This window comes from Equus caballus, chromosome 21 (assembly GCF_041296265.1).
Source record: "Equus caballus isolate H_3958 breed thoroughbred chromosome 21, TB-T2T, whole genome shotgun sequence".
Classification (NCBI taxonomy): domain Eukaryota; kingdom Metazoa; phylum Chordata; class Mammalia; order Perissodactyla; family Equidae; genus Equus; species Equus caballus.
Genome location: NC_091704.1, coordinates 59469145 through 59485766, shown reverse-complemented (window position 1 = coordinate 59485766; position 16622 = coordinate 59469145). Strand labels below are relative to the sequence as shown.

The window sequence follows — 16622 nt, the reverse complement described above, 5'->3', positions numbered from 1 at the left end:
CAGTTCCACACTGATACTAAATCATAATTCTCCCTGAACTCATGAAACTAGACTTTTTAATATCAGACCTGATTTTAAAACTTAACCCTACCACATTTCCTGTGTTAGAGTTGATCCATCCTTGCAGTAAGTTGAGACCAGTGTACATGATTTTTTTAAAATGATTTTATTGAGGTCATATTGCTTATAACTGTGTAAATTTCAGGAGTACATTATTGTATTTCAGCTTCTGTGTAGACTGAATCGTGTCCACCACCAAAAGTCTAGTTTCCGTCCATCACCATACACATGTGCCCCTTTACTCCTTTCGCCCTCCTCCCACTCCCTTCTCCTCTGGTAACCACTAATCTGTTCTCCTTATCTCTGTGTTTGTTTGTTTATCTTCCACATATGAGTGAAATCATATGGTATTCGTTTTGTCTGTCTGACTTATTTCACTTAGCATAATACCCTCAAAGTCCATATAATTTTTTTTTAATTAAAGTCTGGCTGGTCCATAACAGAAGGAAGTTAGCATTTCTTAAGCAGGTGAAACCTTTCCTCTGAGAGTAGAATCTGCAGTCTGACTGCTCAGAACTCAATGATGCTTTCTCTACTTTAGCTGTCTGACGTTGGTAACTTGTTCATCCTCTCTGTGCCTCAGTTTCTCTGTATCCTGAGCCTTAAATGAAGTAACTCATATAAAGAGCTGAGAGTGGTGCCTAGCACATTTTTAATTCTAGATAAATGTTAGCTATTATTCCTGCATCCTTTTATTATTAAAGTCACCCATGCCAGCATTTTTTCTTAGTAAATCATCTTATCAGATGACCGCTAGCCTAGTCACTGCCCAAATCATTAAGCACTAAAGAAAACTTCCTGTTACGAAGATTCCTCTTTCTTTTTCCTTATCATCATCAAATTATGACATGCTTTGAAATTCTCACAAATACGCTACATCCTTTTGAAAACAACATCGTGTTTGAGAACCCCCAGTGCACCTGATGTTTTAGAGCAGCCTTTCCGAAGTTTAATCACCAATCCCAGAAGAAACGACAGGCATCAGGCTCAACTTGAAGGGAGGAAAATCAGGAAATAGAGGTTCAGAAGCGAAACACTGTATTTTCCACACTGTGATTCATGGACACAAAATGTTAATGAGTTTTCTCTGAAGACATCTGTTTGGAAGATTAGATTAAGTAAAATTAAACAGACTTATATTAAGGCTCCAGACATCTTAAAGCCCCTTTAGTCATACAAAGTCCATGAGTATCCAGTGTCCCTCTGGATAGGGTGGCCTCTGTAACTGGTGTGCTGCTCTAAAATGGCAATAATACTTACCTTGTGTGATTATCATACAGATTAAAGATGACATGTTAAAATGCTGAGCACAGTGGCAAGCTCTTAGCAGGTGCTCAATAAATGGTAGCTACAGTTAGTCCTATACACTGGAATCAGGATTTAAAATAAACTTATGATTGGATCTAATGAGTTCAGTTTTGTGGTTCTTTGTTTCACATATTCTGTTCATCTTTATGCATTTTCTTCTCTCCATGAAGAACTTGGTTTTGATAAGTCGAATATTTTATTCCCCATGTAAGCCGTCTACATGGGATGCATGCCTAGTCATATATTTAAATAGTAAATTTTACATATTTTACTAAAGCTTATTTCGTGCCACAGGTGCCATCTAGGGTCCAGAAATGATGTATATATGTAGAACATTCAAACAAGGTAATTGGAGAGATTTCACTAGATAGAGCTTTACAAAGTTGAGGGCAGGGTTAAAAGGGACCCTACAAAAGATGAGTAGGACCCTGGGCTAGCTTCTGGGTCTGACAGGGAAAAGGCAGGCATACTCCTGGGGAATTTCCAGAACTGGGAGAGAACTGTGGCTGTGTCTAAAGAAGTCTTTGGTAGACAAATGGCTGACTGCGGAAGATGTTGCATAATAAATGCCATGAACTCTCTCTTCTCTTGCCCTCTCTGTTTCTGCTCAACTGCCCATTGGTCAATTCCAGCTAGGAGCCAGAGAGCAAAGGAGCCTTGTTATATAGATGTAACCCTTAGATCTCTGGCTCCTGGGCACAGAGGAGGGTATGGAAGGTTCCAGAGTGCATCTGGTGGAGCAAATGCAGAACATGACTTCAAAGAGTGTCCCGTGAAAAAGATCCAGGTAGTGCTTACTTTGCAAGAATAATAGGTAATTTTGTTTAATGCTTAAAGAGAGAATCATTTTGTCATCTGGAACTTTATTAACAGCTAACCATTACAATATTGTAATAGTAAATGGCAAGTCTCACCTGATTTTATATATTCATGAAGGTAGGAAAAACAACAGAGAAATGAAATTGTAATGCATATGCTGGTTTAACTGTCAATTGTTTTATGTTAAAGTAAACTCTTCTTGAGCCCATGATTAAAGGATGCTCATCAAGTACCTTGGAGGGGGGCATTGAGACAGGAAGCAGTATTTAGTGCATTTCACTCTACTTTTTCCTTTCAGTTTTTTTTTAGCTTGTATTCTTTACGCACCAAGCTAGTCAAGTGCTGGTCAATTATACCTCAATAAAGCTGAAAAAAAAACGCTACTTCCTCGCACCTTGCACTAAATCACATGAAGTCTGTTGCTTGACTTTCAGACATCCAACTTTCAAATGTTTTCCGGAATGCATTATGGATATAAATGGGGCACAGTCTTACCTTCCAAAGGAGGACTGTCATGAAGAGAAACAGACTTTGCTGAGTGGTCTGCCAGCACCTGAAGTGGGATGGCTGCGTCATATGCTAGGGTTTTTTAAAATTTCTTGAGGAACCTCTATACTATTTTCCATAGTGGCTGTACCCATTAAGTTCCCATCAACATCCTTGCTAACACTTGTTACCTCTTTTTTTTTTGATGACAGCTATGTCATGTGATATTTCATCGTGGTATTGATTTGAATTGCCCTGATAATTAGTGATGTTAAGTACTTTTTCATGCACTTGTTGGCCATTTGTATGTCTTCTTTGGAAAATGTCTATTCAGGTCCTTTGCCCATTTTTCAATTGGGTTATTTGGTTTTTTGCTATTGAGTTTTATGACTTCCTTGTATATTTTGGATATTAACTCTTTATCGGATATGGTTTGCAAATGTTTTCTCCCATTCCATAGGATGCCTTTTCATTTTGTGGTGGTTTGCTTTGTTGTGCAGAAGCTTTTCAGTTTGGTGTAGTCCCACTTGTTTATTTTTGCTTTTATTACCTTTACTTTTGGTGTCAAATCCAAAAAATTATTGTCACTATCAATGTCAAGTAGCTTACCGCCTATGTTTTCTTCTAGGGGTTCTATAGTTTCAGGTATTACATTCAAGTTTTAATCCATTTTGAGTTGATTATTGTGTATGGTGTAAGATAGGTATTCAGTTTCATTCTTCTGCATGTGATGATCCAATTTTCCCAACAGCATTTATTGAAGACACTGTCCGTTGCTCCATTGAGTATCCTTTGCACCCTTGTCAAATATAGGCTAACTAGATAGGCAGGGGTTTATTTCTGGGCTCTCTATTCTGTTCCATTGGTCTATGTGTCTATTTTTATGCCAGTACCATAATGTTTTGATTACTATAGCTTTATGGTATTGTTTGAAATCAGGAAGTATGATGCCTCCAGCTTGTTCTTCTTCTCAGGATTGCTTTGGCTATTTAGGGTCTTTTGTGGTTCCAAATTTTAGCATTGTTTTTTCTATTTCTGCGAGAAATAGAAAGAAATCTCTCTCATGCCTGTGTCTCCTAAAACCTTTACTCACCCAGATGAATAAATCATTAAGTTTACGATGCTATCTTGTTCTACTATATTTGCATTTTAGCAAGGAGGGAGGGGATAAATATTCTCTTAATCTGGAGTGTAACACTAGTGTTATGTCTATTAGCTAAAAGCAGAATTGGATATACAGAGCCTACCTTTACTCCGGTGTGTCTTTCTATACATTTGTGACAGTTCCACAGAAAGTTTTTAACACTCAGACTGTTTCCAGAATATCCCAAATTGCTCTGTTAATTATTTACTCCAACTACAGTGACATCTCCTGGTCAAGATGAGAGAGAACTGTTAGACATCTTCAGAGGTGATAGAAAATCACGAGTAAGAACTGAAAGAACAAAAAGATGCTTGCCAAATGTCTCGTTTTAAGGCCGTCAGCATTTTATAGGTTCATATTCTCATTACCCCTTATGTTTAGAACAAAGTTAAAAGTTAAAAAGGTCAAAACTAATAATATCTCCCTTGACTAAAGATTGGTAAATAAAAGGAAGAAAAAGTGTTTTAAAATTGGCAAGCCTTTGTGGGAAATATTGCCAGGGCCTTGTAAATGAGGTAGTGAGGATTTTTGCTCACGGATTCCAGGGCTGTCCCTTATCTTTGGACGTGTGTTGAATGACTGGCTTTCTGAATACTATATCTGGTTTTTTTCTTAACAACTTTGGGATACAAGGCTAACCAGTGATCACACAATTGTGTTCTGATTTTAGGCTCCTTTATTCCTGCTCTGCAACAAAAAAGCTATTGTTTGCAACCTAATAATAATGTAGGAGGGGAGAGGTGGACAAAAACCAACACAAAAGATCCTTCCTCTATAGATAGAAATTTGGCTTCGATACAGACCGGAGAGAGTAAGCAGGCGCATTTCCTGTGGGAAATATTTTTCAACCTTTTTTAGCTTCATTTCTTAGTGTGATGCCTTAGCCTGAAATGCTCATAAAATTTTTAAAGACATATTAAGGTTTAGGCTGGTGGATAGGAAGCCTAACCTGTGATTCTGTGGCTCCTCGTTGCTGGGTACACCCCATGTCCAGTCTGGTTTTTATTTGTGTGTTTTGTTTTTCTCTAGCTTTCTATTCCTCCAGGGATCTGCCAAGAGCATCTCGGGGGCTAGAGAATCCATGGCTCTGACAAGAGTGGATCAAAGACCTCTGAGGAATGACGGGGGGCTGGGGTGGAATAAAAAGGTAGTAAGACTCACAGAACTGGAAAGACTTTCTTCTTGTATCCTAATGTGACTAGCATTTTTCTAAATAATGTAATTGCTTGCAGTTCAGAGGGATATAGTCAAAAGATGATTAAGTTTTTCACACCAGGGTTTTAAATGTGTACCGATTTTGGAAGCCTAATGTAATTATCAAAATCTGATGCAGTCTGCAAGCCTTAAACTGTATAGAATTCTAATTAAGATATGCCTAAGAGCCAGGTATTACAATTATCATCCCTCTACCCTTTCTATGGTGAAAACTTTGAAATTCATATCCTTTAAGCATTGCTAATTTGAACAAAATGTGCTTTCCTTAAGGACTCAGTCATGAGAATTATCTACAAATAAATGCTGTGTTTGATCATTAAAATCAGCTCAAGGTTTTACTTCATGCGTTTTTTTCAAGAGGTGAATATGGATAACTGCATTGTTCTTTATTTTGGGGGCTAAATGGGGAGAGTGGGATAAAATAGGGGAGAAAATAATATTTTTATTTTAAGTTAGAAGGAAATAAGTACACATGTTAATATTTTGCTTATTCAGAGGTCCAAGTGGACATAAGAATATCATTGATCTCAAAGACATACTCATCAACTTACTACCATAAATACAATAGATGAAGAGGCCAGTGAGGCACAGCTTAAAACTGGAATAATAGCAAGCCCAAAACTATCAAATTTTTTATTCTTGTGTTTTCACAATAATCTATAATCTATTTTTCCAGTTTATGACCTTACAGAGTATTTCTCCTAAGTAACTTATTCGATGTTTTCTTACAAAAGTAGTATGCTATTTGAAGTCAACCCATCATGTTGGTCCATGATGTTTCAGTGCTCTGAATTCTCCCTCAAATAGATTGCCTGTAGGATAAATTGTTAAATTACGAATAAATCTTGAGGTGTAAAAAGATTCTCAAAATCAACTCTGAAAGTCTCTAGGTGATTTTCTGCCATAGAAACCAAGAATGTCTTGTTAGCTGAGGAAAGATAAGATGGGGACTTTGCTATGAACCAAACGATGATAAGGGCACATTTTCCAATAAATAGCCAGTGGAGAAGACCAGAGAGGAGGTGAGTCTTCTAACTGTAAGGGTCATCAAACTATGGCCCAAAGGCCAAATCCAGCCTGCAGCCTGCCAGCAGCTGTTGCAAATAAAGTTTGATTGGAACACAGTCACGGCTCATTTGTCTACATTTTCTATAGCTGCTTTTGCATTGCAAGTCAGAGTTGAGTAGTTACAATAGAGACTGGTCAGCATTCAAAGCCTAAAATATTTACTGTCCCTCTCTTTACAGAAAAAAGTTTGCCAACCCCTGCTCTGCTGGCTTGTTTATTTAGAATCTGCACTGGTTCCTGATTCAAACAGCCAAATGAAAACAAGGAGTCCTAGGTATAGACAGAGATAATTGCATGAGAAAAAAGCATCAAAACAGTCGGGTTTTATACCCTGCTATGACATGCATTTTCCTATATGGTTTGCAAATGAGAAAAGCATCAGAGCTTATAGCACCTCAGCAATAGATATTTTTCCCTCATACTGGCACAATCCAGGATTCACTGGGACCCATTTGTGCCAGGCTGGTGAGAATTATGGAATTCCTTCAACTGCCTGAGGTTCTGACCAGGTTGGCCAAGTCAATGCCAAAATTAGGCACAGATGAGATGGCACAGAATGAGATGAGAATGAGAATATGCATAATGAGATTCAGAACTACCCCGTGGGAGGCCCAGAGGTATGGCAGAATGGTTGTTTACTCTCACTGACTTTTTATTTTCATGCATATATGTGGTGGTCGAAGGAAGAGCACAACCATCACAATTATCATGAAACAGCACCCTTTTTTGGCTGGTTTTAAAAAGTACAGTTATTTGTAGGAATCTGAACTACAAAGTGGATTTCAGAAAGAAATACAAAAGAGCTAAAGAGATCATCTTGGCCATTGTCATGAGTGTAGCTTTGAAAGGGATTGAGTTTTATACTATAAATTAAGCTCTTTGCTATAAAAACAGAGGTGAGAAAGAACATACAAGACTAGAGTGACCAATAATAATAGGTCATTCAGTTCCAGACATCTTAAGAGTGAAAGTGGCATTAGTAATAGTTGAACTGGGTCAACAAGTATAATGCAGGACTATCCCAGATGAACCTGATGTGTGGTCTCCCATATAAATATGATTGTTGATAGCACCTGTTGCTGCCAGTGGTTTGAAGGCGCTTGGTTTCAAGACTGAGCTAGAACATGCAGCATCTTTGTGAGAATTACAAGAAGGCACTGCCTTCTGTGGCCAACTAGAGGGAAGCTCGCCTTAATATGAGCTGATGCAGCCCATAGGGCATAGCTTGCTGATTGCTAGATTGAATCTCAGCCTCCCAGCTAGGTCCCCTGGCCAATGTCTGGCAAGGTGCAACCATATGTGGCTGTTCAATGGTAATGATAGCAAATGATTGCACTGGACAATGGTAATGGTAGTTAAAATGGGTTCATGGGGATGTATCTTGTTCAATATATGCAGCATTTCAGCTTTAATCTAAAATCAATATTAATTGAACTGTTACATTTTGGATAGCAGGAAAAGACTAGATTTCAATAAAAACAAGTTAAGACAGATCTTTATAATAGCCTACAATTTAGAAAAGAAATTTGTGATGTCTGTGCTTTTAAAAATGTAACTTTATGCTCCTGAAAGAAATTATATGTTCTGAAACTTGAAGTCATCTCAATCATAGGAAATACTGGCTTTTAGATTTGCCCAGACCTTTCAGGGGAAAGTAATTTGGATTTTTTTCCACTTAATTTTCCAGATAATTGCTGTGGTTCCTCCCCATCTCTCCATTAATACAGCCCAGATGGCAGAAAAGAGGTAGCAAAGAGTAATGGGAACTTTGAGATGGAGGAATAAAACAAGATGGCTATCGTGTTGAAGGCACTGGTGCCATGTCCTGTAATTCTTCTGACCACAGGCTCTAGCAAACCAGTCAGTCTGCTCTTGTTCCTCATGCTCTTGGCAGACCCTAAGCTTGTCATTTGGAGAGGCTGGTGACCAAACATATCCGTCTTGAAGGACACAGACACCCCCAGACTTGCCAAGACCCCTCCACTCTGCTGAGTGGAGACTCTCTGCTTTGCTCAAGGATGATGGAGAAGCAAATAAAAACCCCTTAAGCACTTCAAGCTTTTCTTTTCTCCCAATTCCTCTTTTCCTTTGGGTTAACTTAATTTCTTCCATTTATGAAACTGACAGTTTCTCCACATTGTCTTGAACTTTCTTCAGCACTGATGAATTAACTTTTTTATTTTTATTATATTATTATTGTTTTTGGTGAGGAAGATTGGCCCTGGGCTAACATCTGTTGTCAATCTTCCTCTTTTTGCTTGAGGAAGATTAGCTCTGAGGTAACATCTGTGTCGATCTTCCTCTATTTTTTTGTACGTAGGTCACCACTACTGCATAGCTGGTGAGTGGAATAGGTTCACCCCCAGGATCAAAATCTGTGAACCTGGGCTTCCAAAGTGGAGCACATGGAACTTTAACCACTCAGCCATGGGGCCAGTCCCTTTCACTGTGTATCTTGGTTTTTTGTTTTTGTTTTTGTTTTTGTTTTCACTTATGGTACATGTGAATTTGTTACCTATTCAAAAAATAAAGTTAAAATATTTTAAAAAATCAAAACAAAAATAGACATCAGTGCCTTAAACAAATGCTTCATCCGCATTCTCTCCAACAGCAGGATTATGAAGGTCTAGCAAACATTTGCTCTTCCGAGAGAATGTGGTGGACGTGGTTGTGTCGGAACGCTAAATAAACTTTCACCTCTCACTTTGCCTGGTCACTCTCGGGAGAAATGAAATTCCTGTCTGCAAATGAGGATTCTGACCTAGACTGATATATTGTATTAATATATAGGCCTTTATGGTTCAACATAGTGTGTTGAGACTGTCGCTTTTGCCGGAGTTTATTGCAGATAATCACACATTTTCCCGCTTACTGACAATCACGTGGACTGGGGACTCGTTCATAAGATAAGCAGTGGAGGGTTGACGTGTGCTCAGCACTGGCCAGGCAGTTGAATTCAAGAGTGAACAAGACCTTCACTTTGCCCCGTGGAGCCCCCAGTGTAATTAAGGAGGCAGCAATCTAAATACACAGCAACAGTGTGCTATCACAGGTGAAATGTGTAGTGCCGTACAAAAGGCAGTTGGCTATAGAGTTCTGTGGGAAGACAGGAGAAGGAGCAACTATCCTTGCCTAAGACAGATCAGGAAAGAATGTGTGCCTGTATCTCATTCCCATCAGAAGTGCAGTAAAAGATCTGTTAGGTGCCTCCCCATATCCTCTTGGAAAAAAAAAGTCACAATGCTGAATGTGTCTCAAATGCTTGAGGAAAATTGTTCAGTGTACCATCATAGAGCACTGTGTGGATTAGCCTAAGTCCTCAGAAGGTGTAGTCTATTCTCTTGGCCAAACATACCCTCTCAGAACTTCATTGGGAGGTCATGAGAAAGTTGACCAGCTCTAACCGGGGCAATGTGTTTCTTCCCAAATATGACTCTCAGCAATTGAAATCACATACTGTCATAAAGTTCTTTGGTTTTCTTTTTCATTTTGTTTTTTTTAATTGCTAATCATTGTACAACAGTCTTTGAACAAGCTTCTTTTTGAGTCAGCTGGGAAACAAAGATTTTGGGAAGGATTCTGCTTGGCAGTGAGCAGAAAACATTTTAATAACAACACCTCATTCATTTTTGTAGATTACTGGAAACAGAGGGATGAATACAATAAAACCAAGAGTATGTTGGTTGTGTGGTAGGTATTATCATACTGAATATTGCAAGCAGAGGAAAAGAGCAAAAATAAATAAGTGGGACTACATCAAACTCAAAAGCTTCTGCACAGCAAAGAAAACCATCAACAAAGTGAAAAGGCAATGAATGAATGAGAGAAAAGATTTGCAAATCATACATCTGATAAGAGGTTAATATCCAAAATATGTAAAGAACTCATACAACTCAATAGCAAAAAACAATCTTATTAAAAAATGGACAGTGGAACTGAAGAGACACTTTTCCAAAGAATGCAACTGGCCAACAGGTACATGAAATCGTGCTCAACATCACCAGTCATCAGGGAAATGCAAATCAAAACCACAGTGACATATCGTCTCACATCTGCTGGAATGGCTGTCATCAAGATGACAAGAGATAAGTGCTGGAGAGGATGTGGAGAAAAGGGAAACCTTGTGCACTGCTGGTGGGAATGTAAAGTGATGCAGTCACTATGGAAAACTCTATGGAGTTTCGTCAAAAGATTAAAAATAGAACTACCTATGATCCAGCAATCTCACTTCTGGGTATATATCCAAAGGAAATGAAAACCAGATCTTAAAGAGATATCTGCACCCCCAAGTTCATTGCAGCATTATTCACAGTAGCCAAGATACGGAAAGAACCTAAGTGTCCATCAATGGATAAATAGATAAAGAAGACGTGATATGTATAAAAAATGGAATATTATTCAGCCATGAGAAAGGACATCCTTCCATATGCATATGAATGGACCTTGAGAGTATTTATTATATTAAATGAAATAAGTCATATAGAGAAAGACAAATACTGTATGACATCACTTGTATATGGAATCTAAAAAAACTGATCTCGTAGAAACAGAGACTAGAATAGTGGTTACCAGGGGCTGATGGGGGGGAGGGGGAGGATGGGAAGATGTTGGTCAAAGTGTACAAACTTCTAGTTAGAAGATAAATAAGTTCTGGGGATCTAATGTACAGTATGGTGATTATAGATAATAATACTATATTGTACTTGAAAGTTGCTAAGAGAGAGTAGATCTTAAATGTTCTTACCAGAAAATAGAAAGGGTAATTATGTAAGCTAACGCTATGGTGGTAATCATTCTGCAATGTGTATGTGTATCAAATCAACATGTTGTACACTGAAACTTACAGAATGCTATGTGCCAATTATATCTCAATAAAACTGGGAAAAAAAGAGCAAAAGAAGATCAGTGTTTTTCACTGCTAATCAAGTGATGTAAAAGCAGGTGGCTGGTGGGTAAGAGGAATCCACACCTTTTTGCAGTAGGTATCACATCCACCTTGCATCTCAGTCACATGATGAAGGAAGACACGACCCAAATGAAGCAGAAATAAGCACAGTGTTACTGAAAGTAAAGCTACTCATATTGTAGGTGTTGTCTTCGTGAATTGGAAACAAAAGACAGAACATAAATTTCTATTAAGTGAATGACAGACAGGACTAATAGGCTTAGAGAATTCATGAAAGAAACAAACCAACCCTAAAAAATTGAGTGAGGAGGGAGTGGTAACTAATATTGATTGAGCTCCTACAAGCAAGGCACTTGGTGTAAATCATTTCACTTAATCTCGAGAACAAACTGAAAAGGCAAGTACTGTATCATTGTTTTATAGGTGAGAAAATGACCACTCAATAAGGTGAAGTATATTGCCAGTAAGAAGTAAGTACTGAAGGTGAGCTGGTTAGGCCATATCTAAACATACCAGCATCTATGAACCATTGTGCTTAATGGAGCTGTGTTCTGGGTGTTGTCACAGAACTTTATGAAGGTCATCAGGCTAATGTCTTCAGCAGTCCCTACGTCCAAACCTGAAAGTACACTTTGGTCAAATAGCCCTCATCAGAAGATGCACATGGAAGTAACTGTTTTCAGCAATGTGTCAGTCAGGGCTTTCCAGAGAACAGAACCAATGGGACTCTGTTTATAGACACACATAACCAAGAGTGTTTTGTGTGTGTGTGTGTGTGTGTAAAGAGATTTATCTTAAAGAATTGGCTTACGTGATTGTGGAGCTTGGCAAATCCAAAATTCATAGGGCAGGCCAGCAGGCTGCAAACTCAGGCAGGAATTGATGCTGCAGTCTAGAGGCAGAATTTCTTATTTTCTGGAAAACTCCAATTTTTACTCTTAAGACCTTCTGCTGTTTGGATAAGGCCCATGTATATTAACCACATCTACAAAATACCCTCACAGCAATACCTAGATTAGTGTTTGATTAAATTACTGAGTACTATTATCTAGCAAAGTTAACACATGAGACTAACCATCACGAGGAATTTAAGTTATTTCCACTTACTAGAATAAAGGATAGTACTAACTTGATGGTTAAGGCCATAGGACTAATATACTTAGGAGAATTGCAGAGGCCACATATATAAAGAACTTTTAATGGAAAGCTCATTGTAAATGCTGTATAATGAAGAATATCACTGAGCCAAAAGTGCAGCTTTCATTTGACAAGAAAAGACAAGACATGCCATTTCTAGTGTAAAGAATCTTCTGCTTTGTAGGTTTCTGTTTATCCACTGATGGAATTCTCCATCTTGGTATCTAATGAAATAAACAAGCCAGAGTTTTGAAATATTCTTTCCTGGCATTAGAAATATTCATTGAGAGAGGGGACAAGGTGTGTGTGGATAGGTGTAGGAAAGGGTTGAGCTCCTTATTTTGGGCTGTCTTCTCTGAAAATGTCTCTTGCTGTACCTACTTAACAGTAGAAGATTCTAAACCCAAGTGGTCCATATGATAACCTCATTCCATATTTCTGCAGGGGGTTGGTTTTCCATCATGATTACTAATACTTTATTGCATTTGATGATCTCTTTGAGAGAGATGTATTTATCTCCATTCTATCCATGAAAGTCAGAGATGCTGGGAACTTCAAGTGAGCAAGGCTTAGCCTGATGAAGTATTGTTCAGCTGAACAGAAAAAGAAAGCTTTCAAGATGACAGAAGGCTACACACATGTGATTAAGTTTCCCCAATTCCCAACTTTCCCTCACCCTTCCCATTCAATTCATTGACAAGTCCCCTTGGCTCTAAAATCTCCAGAATCTATCTTGAATCTGAGTACGTCTCACCATCTCCTCTGTGAGAACCCACTCCAAGAAGCCATCACCCCACCCCTTCTTCGGATCTCTCTTCCTCTATTCTTGCTCCAAACAGTCCTTTTTCGACCCAGCAGCCAGAGTGACACTTTAGAAGCATAGCCAGATCATGTCAGGTCCCTCCTTAAAACTGAATCCAATTGAGGTAAAATCCTTGCTCCTCTGCATGACCGAGGGGGATCTGTATGATCTCGCCCACCTCTCTGAGTCCAGATGTCTACACTTATGTCTGACTTTCACCCTCATTCACTGCCATCCAGCCATTTGTCTCTCTCCCTTGATCATGGTAAGCTTGCTCCCAGCTCAGAACATTTGCACCAGCTTTTCTTTTTTCTTGATTACTTTTCCCTCCAGAGTTTTACTTGACTCTCTTTTTTTGGTTTCAACTTAAATATCTCCTCCAAGTGGCTTCTTCAGCCTTCCTAGGTAAACTAACACTGCTCTCAGCCAAGTCTTTCTTCAACAAATTAGCTTATATTGTTTTCTTCTTAGCACTTACCTATGTCTAAAATCATATTTTTTAAATTTGTTGATGGATTTCGTGTCTATTTCTCACTCCTTAGGGGAAAGTGAGACCCTTGAAGATGTGGAATCCTCTAGTTCTTGCTGTATCCTCAGAGCCTTGACCTGTACCTAACCATAGTAGACATTTGATGAATATCTGTGGACTGGCTGATTTCTACCAGTTCTATGCTCAGATTTGGAAATTAAAAATATTTGACCAACATTTTATCCCTAAATATACCATGAGTATAACCCTGACCCCTAATCTCATAGATACTGATCTATGTAAGAATGGTCTGAGTCAGATAAAACTTGACTTGGGTATTTCCCACAATCACTTTGCCCTCTTCTTGAATACAACATTATGTTCTCCACGCATTTAAAAAAAAGAAGGAAAAAAAAAGAAAAACTGTAGCAAATGAGTGGTTGAAGAGAATTCAGTCAATTTGTATGAATCCAAGCATCGATTACATTGCCATAAATTTCATATTGAATTTGGCGATTGAAATTGCAGATTATGCCAGATTAAATAGTCTTTGCTTCTCATATTTGTCTCTCTCTCTTTTTCTCTCTCTCCTCCTCCCCCTCCCTCTTCTCATTCTCTGTCTGCAATCGCATCGGCGATGTTTCAGAATTTGTCACATTTCATGCAATCCTGGGTGGGGAAATTCATTAGATGATCTCTACCTTTTTCCAGAGGCTTTGCTATATCCATGAGAAATAAGTAAGGTGGATGAATTTTAATAGCACCTATTTCCCTGGCTTCTGCATCTCACTTCATTACCCACATCCACAAACTCGTCCCTTGACCAGTACCAGGACGCTGTGTGAGGGGGGATTTGGGCACTCTAGTAGATGTGCAGGGGGTCACTCTAATAGGAATCACCATGTGTGAGGGACATGCCTTGGGCATTCCACAACAGCCCACCAGAACATTCCATACACATTCTTTATGTCATTCATAGAAGGGACAGTCAGTCTCTTCAATAGAATGGTGATAGCTCTTCTTTCTGAAACCGACATCACAAGATTCTTACCACCACTTACAGTTATTTGTGACTGTCTCTTCTAACCCAAATATTAATATAATTGATCCTACTCTTCAGTATTGTTTGTTAACCACAGAATATTTCTGTTCAATTTATTTTCACTACAGCATTCTTATTCTACTTTACCACATTTAGAATAAAATTTTAAAAGTTGACTCTTAGTTTGCTGGGCTGCCATAACAAAATACCACAAACTGGGGGGCTTAAACAACAGGAATATATTTTCTCACAATTCTGGAGACTAGAAGTTCAAGATCAAGGTGTCGGCAGGGCTGATTTGTTCTGAGGCCTCTCTCCTAGGTTTATGGATGGCCGCTTCTCCTATGCCTTCACCTGGTCTTTCCTCTGTGCTGGTCTACGTCCTGATCTCTTCTTATGACACCAGTCATATTGGAGTAGGGCCTATCTCCCAAAATGGTCACATTCTGAAGTATTGGAGGTTAGGACTTCAGTGTATGAATTTGGGGTGACACAACTCAACCCATACCACCTATATAGAGACTAGCATAGAGAAGCATATTGTGCTGAATTCCACAGTGTGGCTTACTATCTGCCGGCCCATGAGGAAAGGTGATCTCTCTTTTAGATGCTGAAATTTCACTCTTCCCAAATAGAAATCCATGCTCTTTGAATTTGGTAACTACAATACTCCACACTCTGAAGTTCTGTAGTAACTTAGTAAAGATAGTAAAATATCATATTGAATGTAGGAGAATATCATAGGAAAACATGACGTTTTAATTTTTATGGATTTTATACTTTTTATGGATTTAAGATCTAAGAGCCAAGTCTTCACTGTGGATTCATATAATGACACCTAATTACAAAGTTCTTGGAGAAACTATATCGCCATAGCCATTGAGAAGTTTCATAAATAGTTGGCGAGAGCTCCAAAGGCATGATTCGACACCTAAGGTCACTAAGTATCAACCGTAATAAATTCTAGGAGAAAAATAATCCATTCTGGGGAAAAAGGGTATATTTAATCATAGGATTTTAAAAAGAAAGCTTTTTTTTATGATAACAAATATTTGATGTAATTTACTAAATCATTCAACTTCTATGGATATAAAATAGATTTCTTTGCTTTTAGTAATTAATTTTAAATTGAGATAGTTATTTGAGCATTGAAGGAGATGGAAAGCTCACCTTCCTTTTTCAGACTATGGGTAAATAGAAGAGAAGATTGATTTTCATTGTACAGCCCTTTACATTTCTTTTTCAAGTTGACCAGCTCAAAAACCCTTATAATAACAGAATCAAATTTTACAAATGATAAAGTTCTTCAAAATAACCTGACCTACTCCCATAATCTATAGACAGAGTAACCGAGACCCAAGAAAGGCAAAATGACTTAAGGAGAGATTGGAAAATTTAACAGAAATGCTTAAAAATAAACCTGTTTAATTTGTTACAGTGATTCTTCAGTTGCTTGTTTATAGGCTACATAAACTAGTTGTTTTTATTCTCTAAAAGAATGTAAAGTCTGTCACTTTGGTGCTTGTTGTTTCTTTAGTCAAAGCAGAAAAATTAACTCCCCAGACGCTCGCACTTAATGTGTTGATTTGTGTATGATTCATCTCAAAATTGCCTTCCCATGTATCTGCTTACAATAGCCTTGACAGATGTAAATACAAAATCCAAAATAAATCTCTAGCATAGGCTGAAAAAAGAATAGTGTAAATAAGTTAAAAATAAATTATTGTTTTAAAAAAGTTTGCAAAATCAGGGAGTTAGCAATGGAGGGAAAGGAGTTTAAAGATCTTGAGTGAAGAAGTGACATCAGACCAGCACTGTGGATTTAGCTTCCTCACTGGGGCTCATTTGAGAGTGTGAGAATTTTGATAATTATCAGGTCAAGACTTCAGGTATAAAACAAGGGCTTTCCCCAACAAACTAGGACAAATGGTCATCCTATTCTTTAGGAAGATTAACCCAGCAGAGATCAGTGGGACAGACTGGACCAATCATGGGTTGCTAAGTGTGTCTCTCAAGTACACCAGCTAAAGAGAGTGGGAGCTTACATGTGCCCAGAAGCATCTCTCTCCTTGGACAAATGACAGGAGCAGCCCAGAGCAAGGTAGATAGTGATTTGCCATGTGGCTTCCCCAGTCCACCTGTCTGGACCAAAACGGCCCACCCGTC

At 38.4% G+C, this 16622-nt stretch overlaps 1 protein-coding gene across 1 annotated transcript in view; it reads left to right on the top strand.

The window, feature by feature from the left end:
• The window catches only part of FBXL7 (F-box and leucine rich repeat protein 7), a 382032-nt gene that overhangs the window by 261153 nt on the left and 104257 nt on the right, over positions 1 to 16622 (top strand). The window lies entirely within an intron of this gene.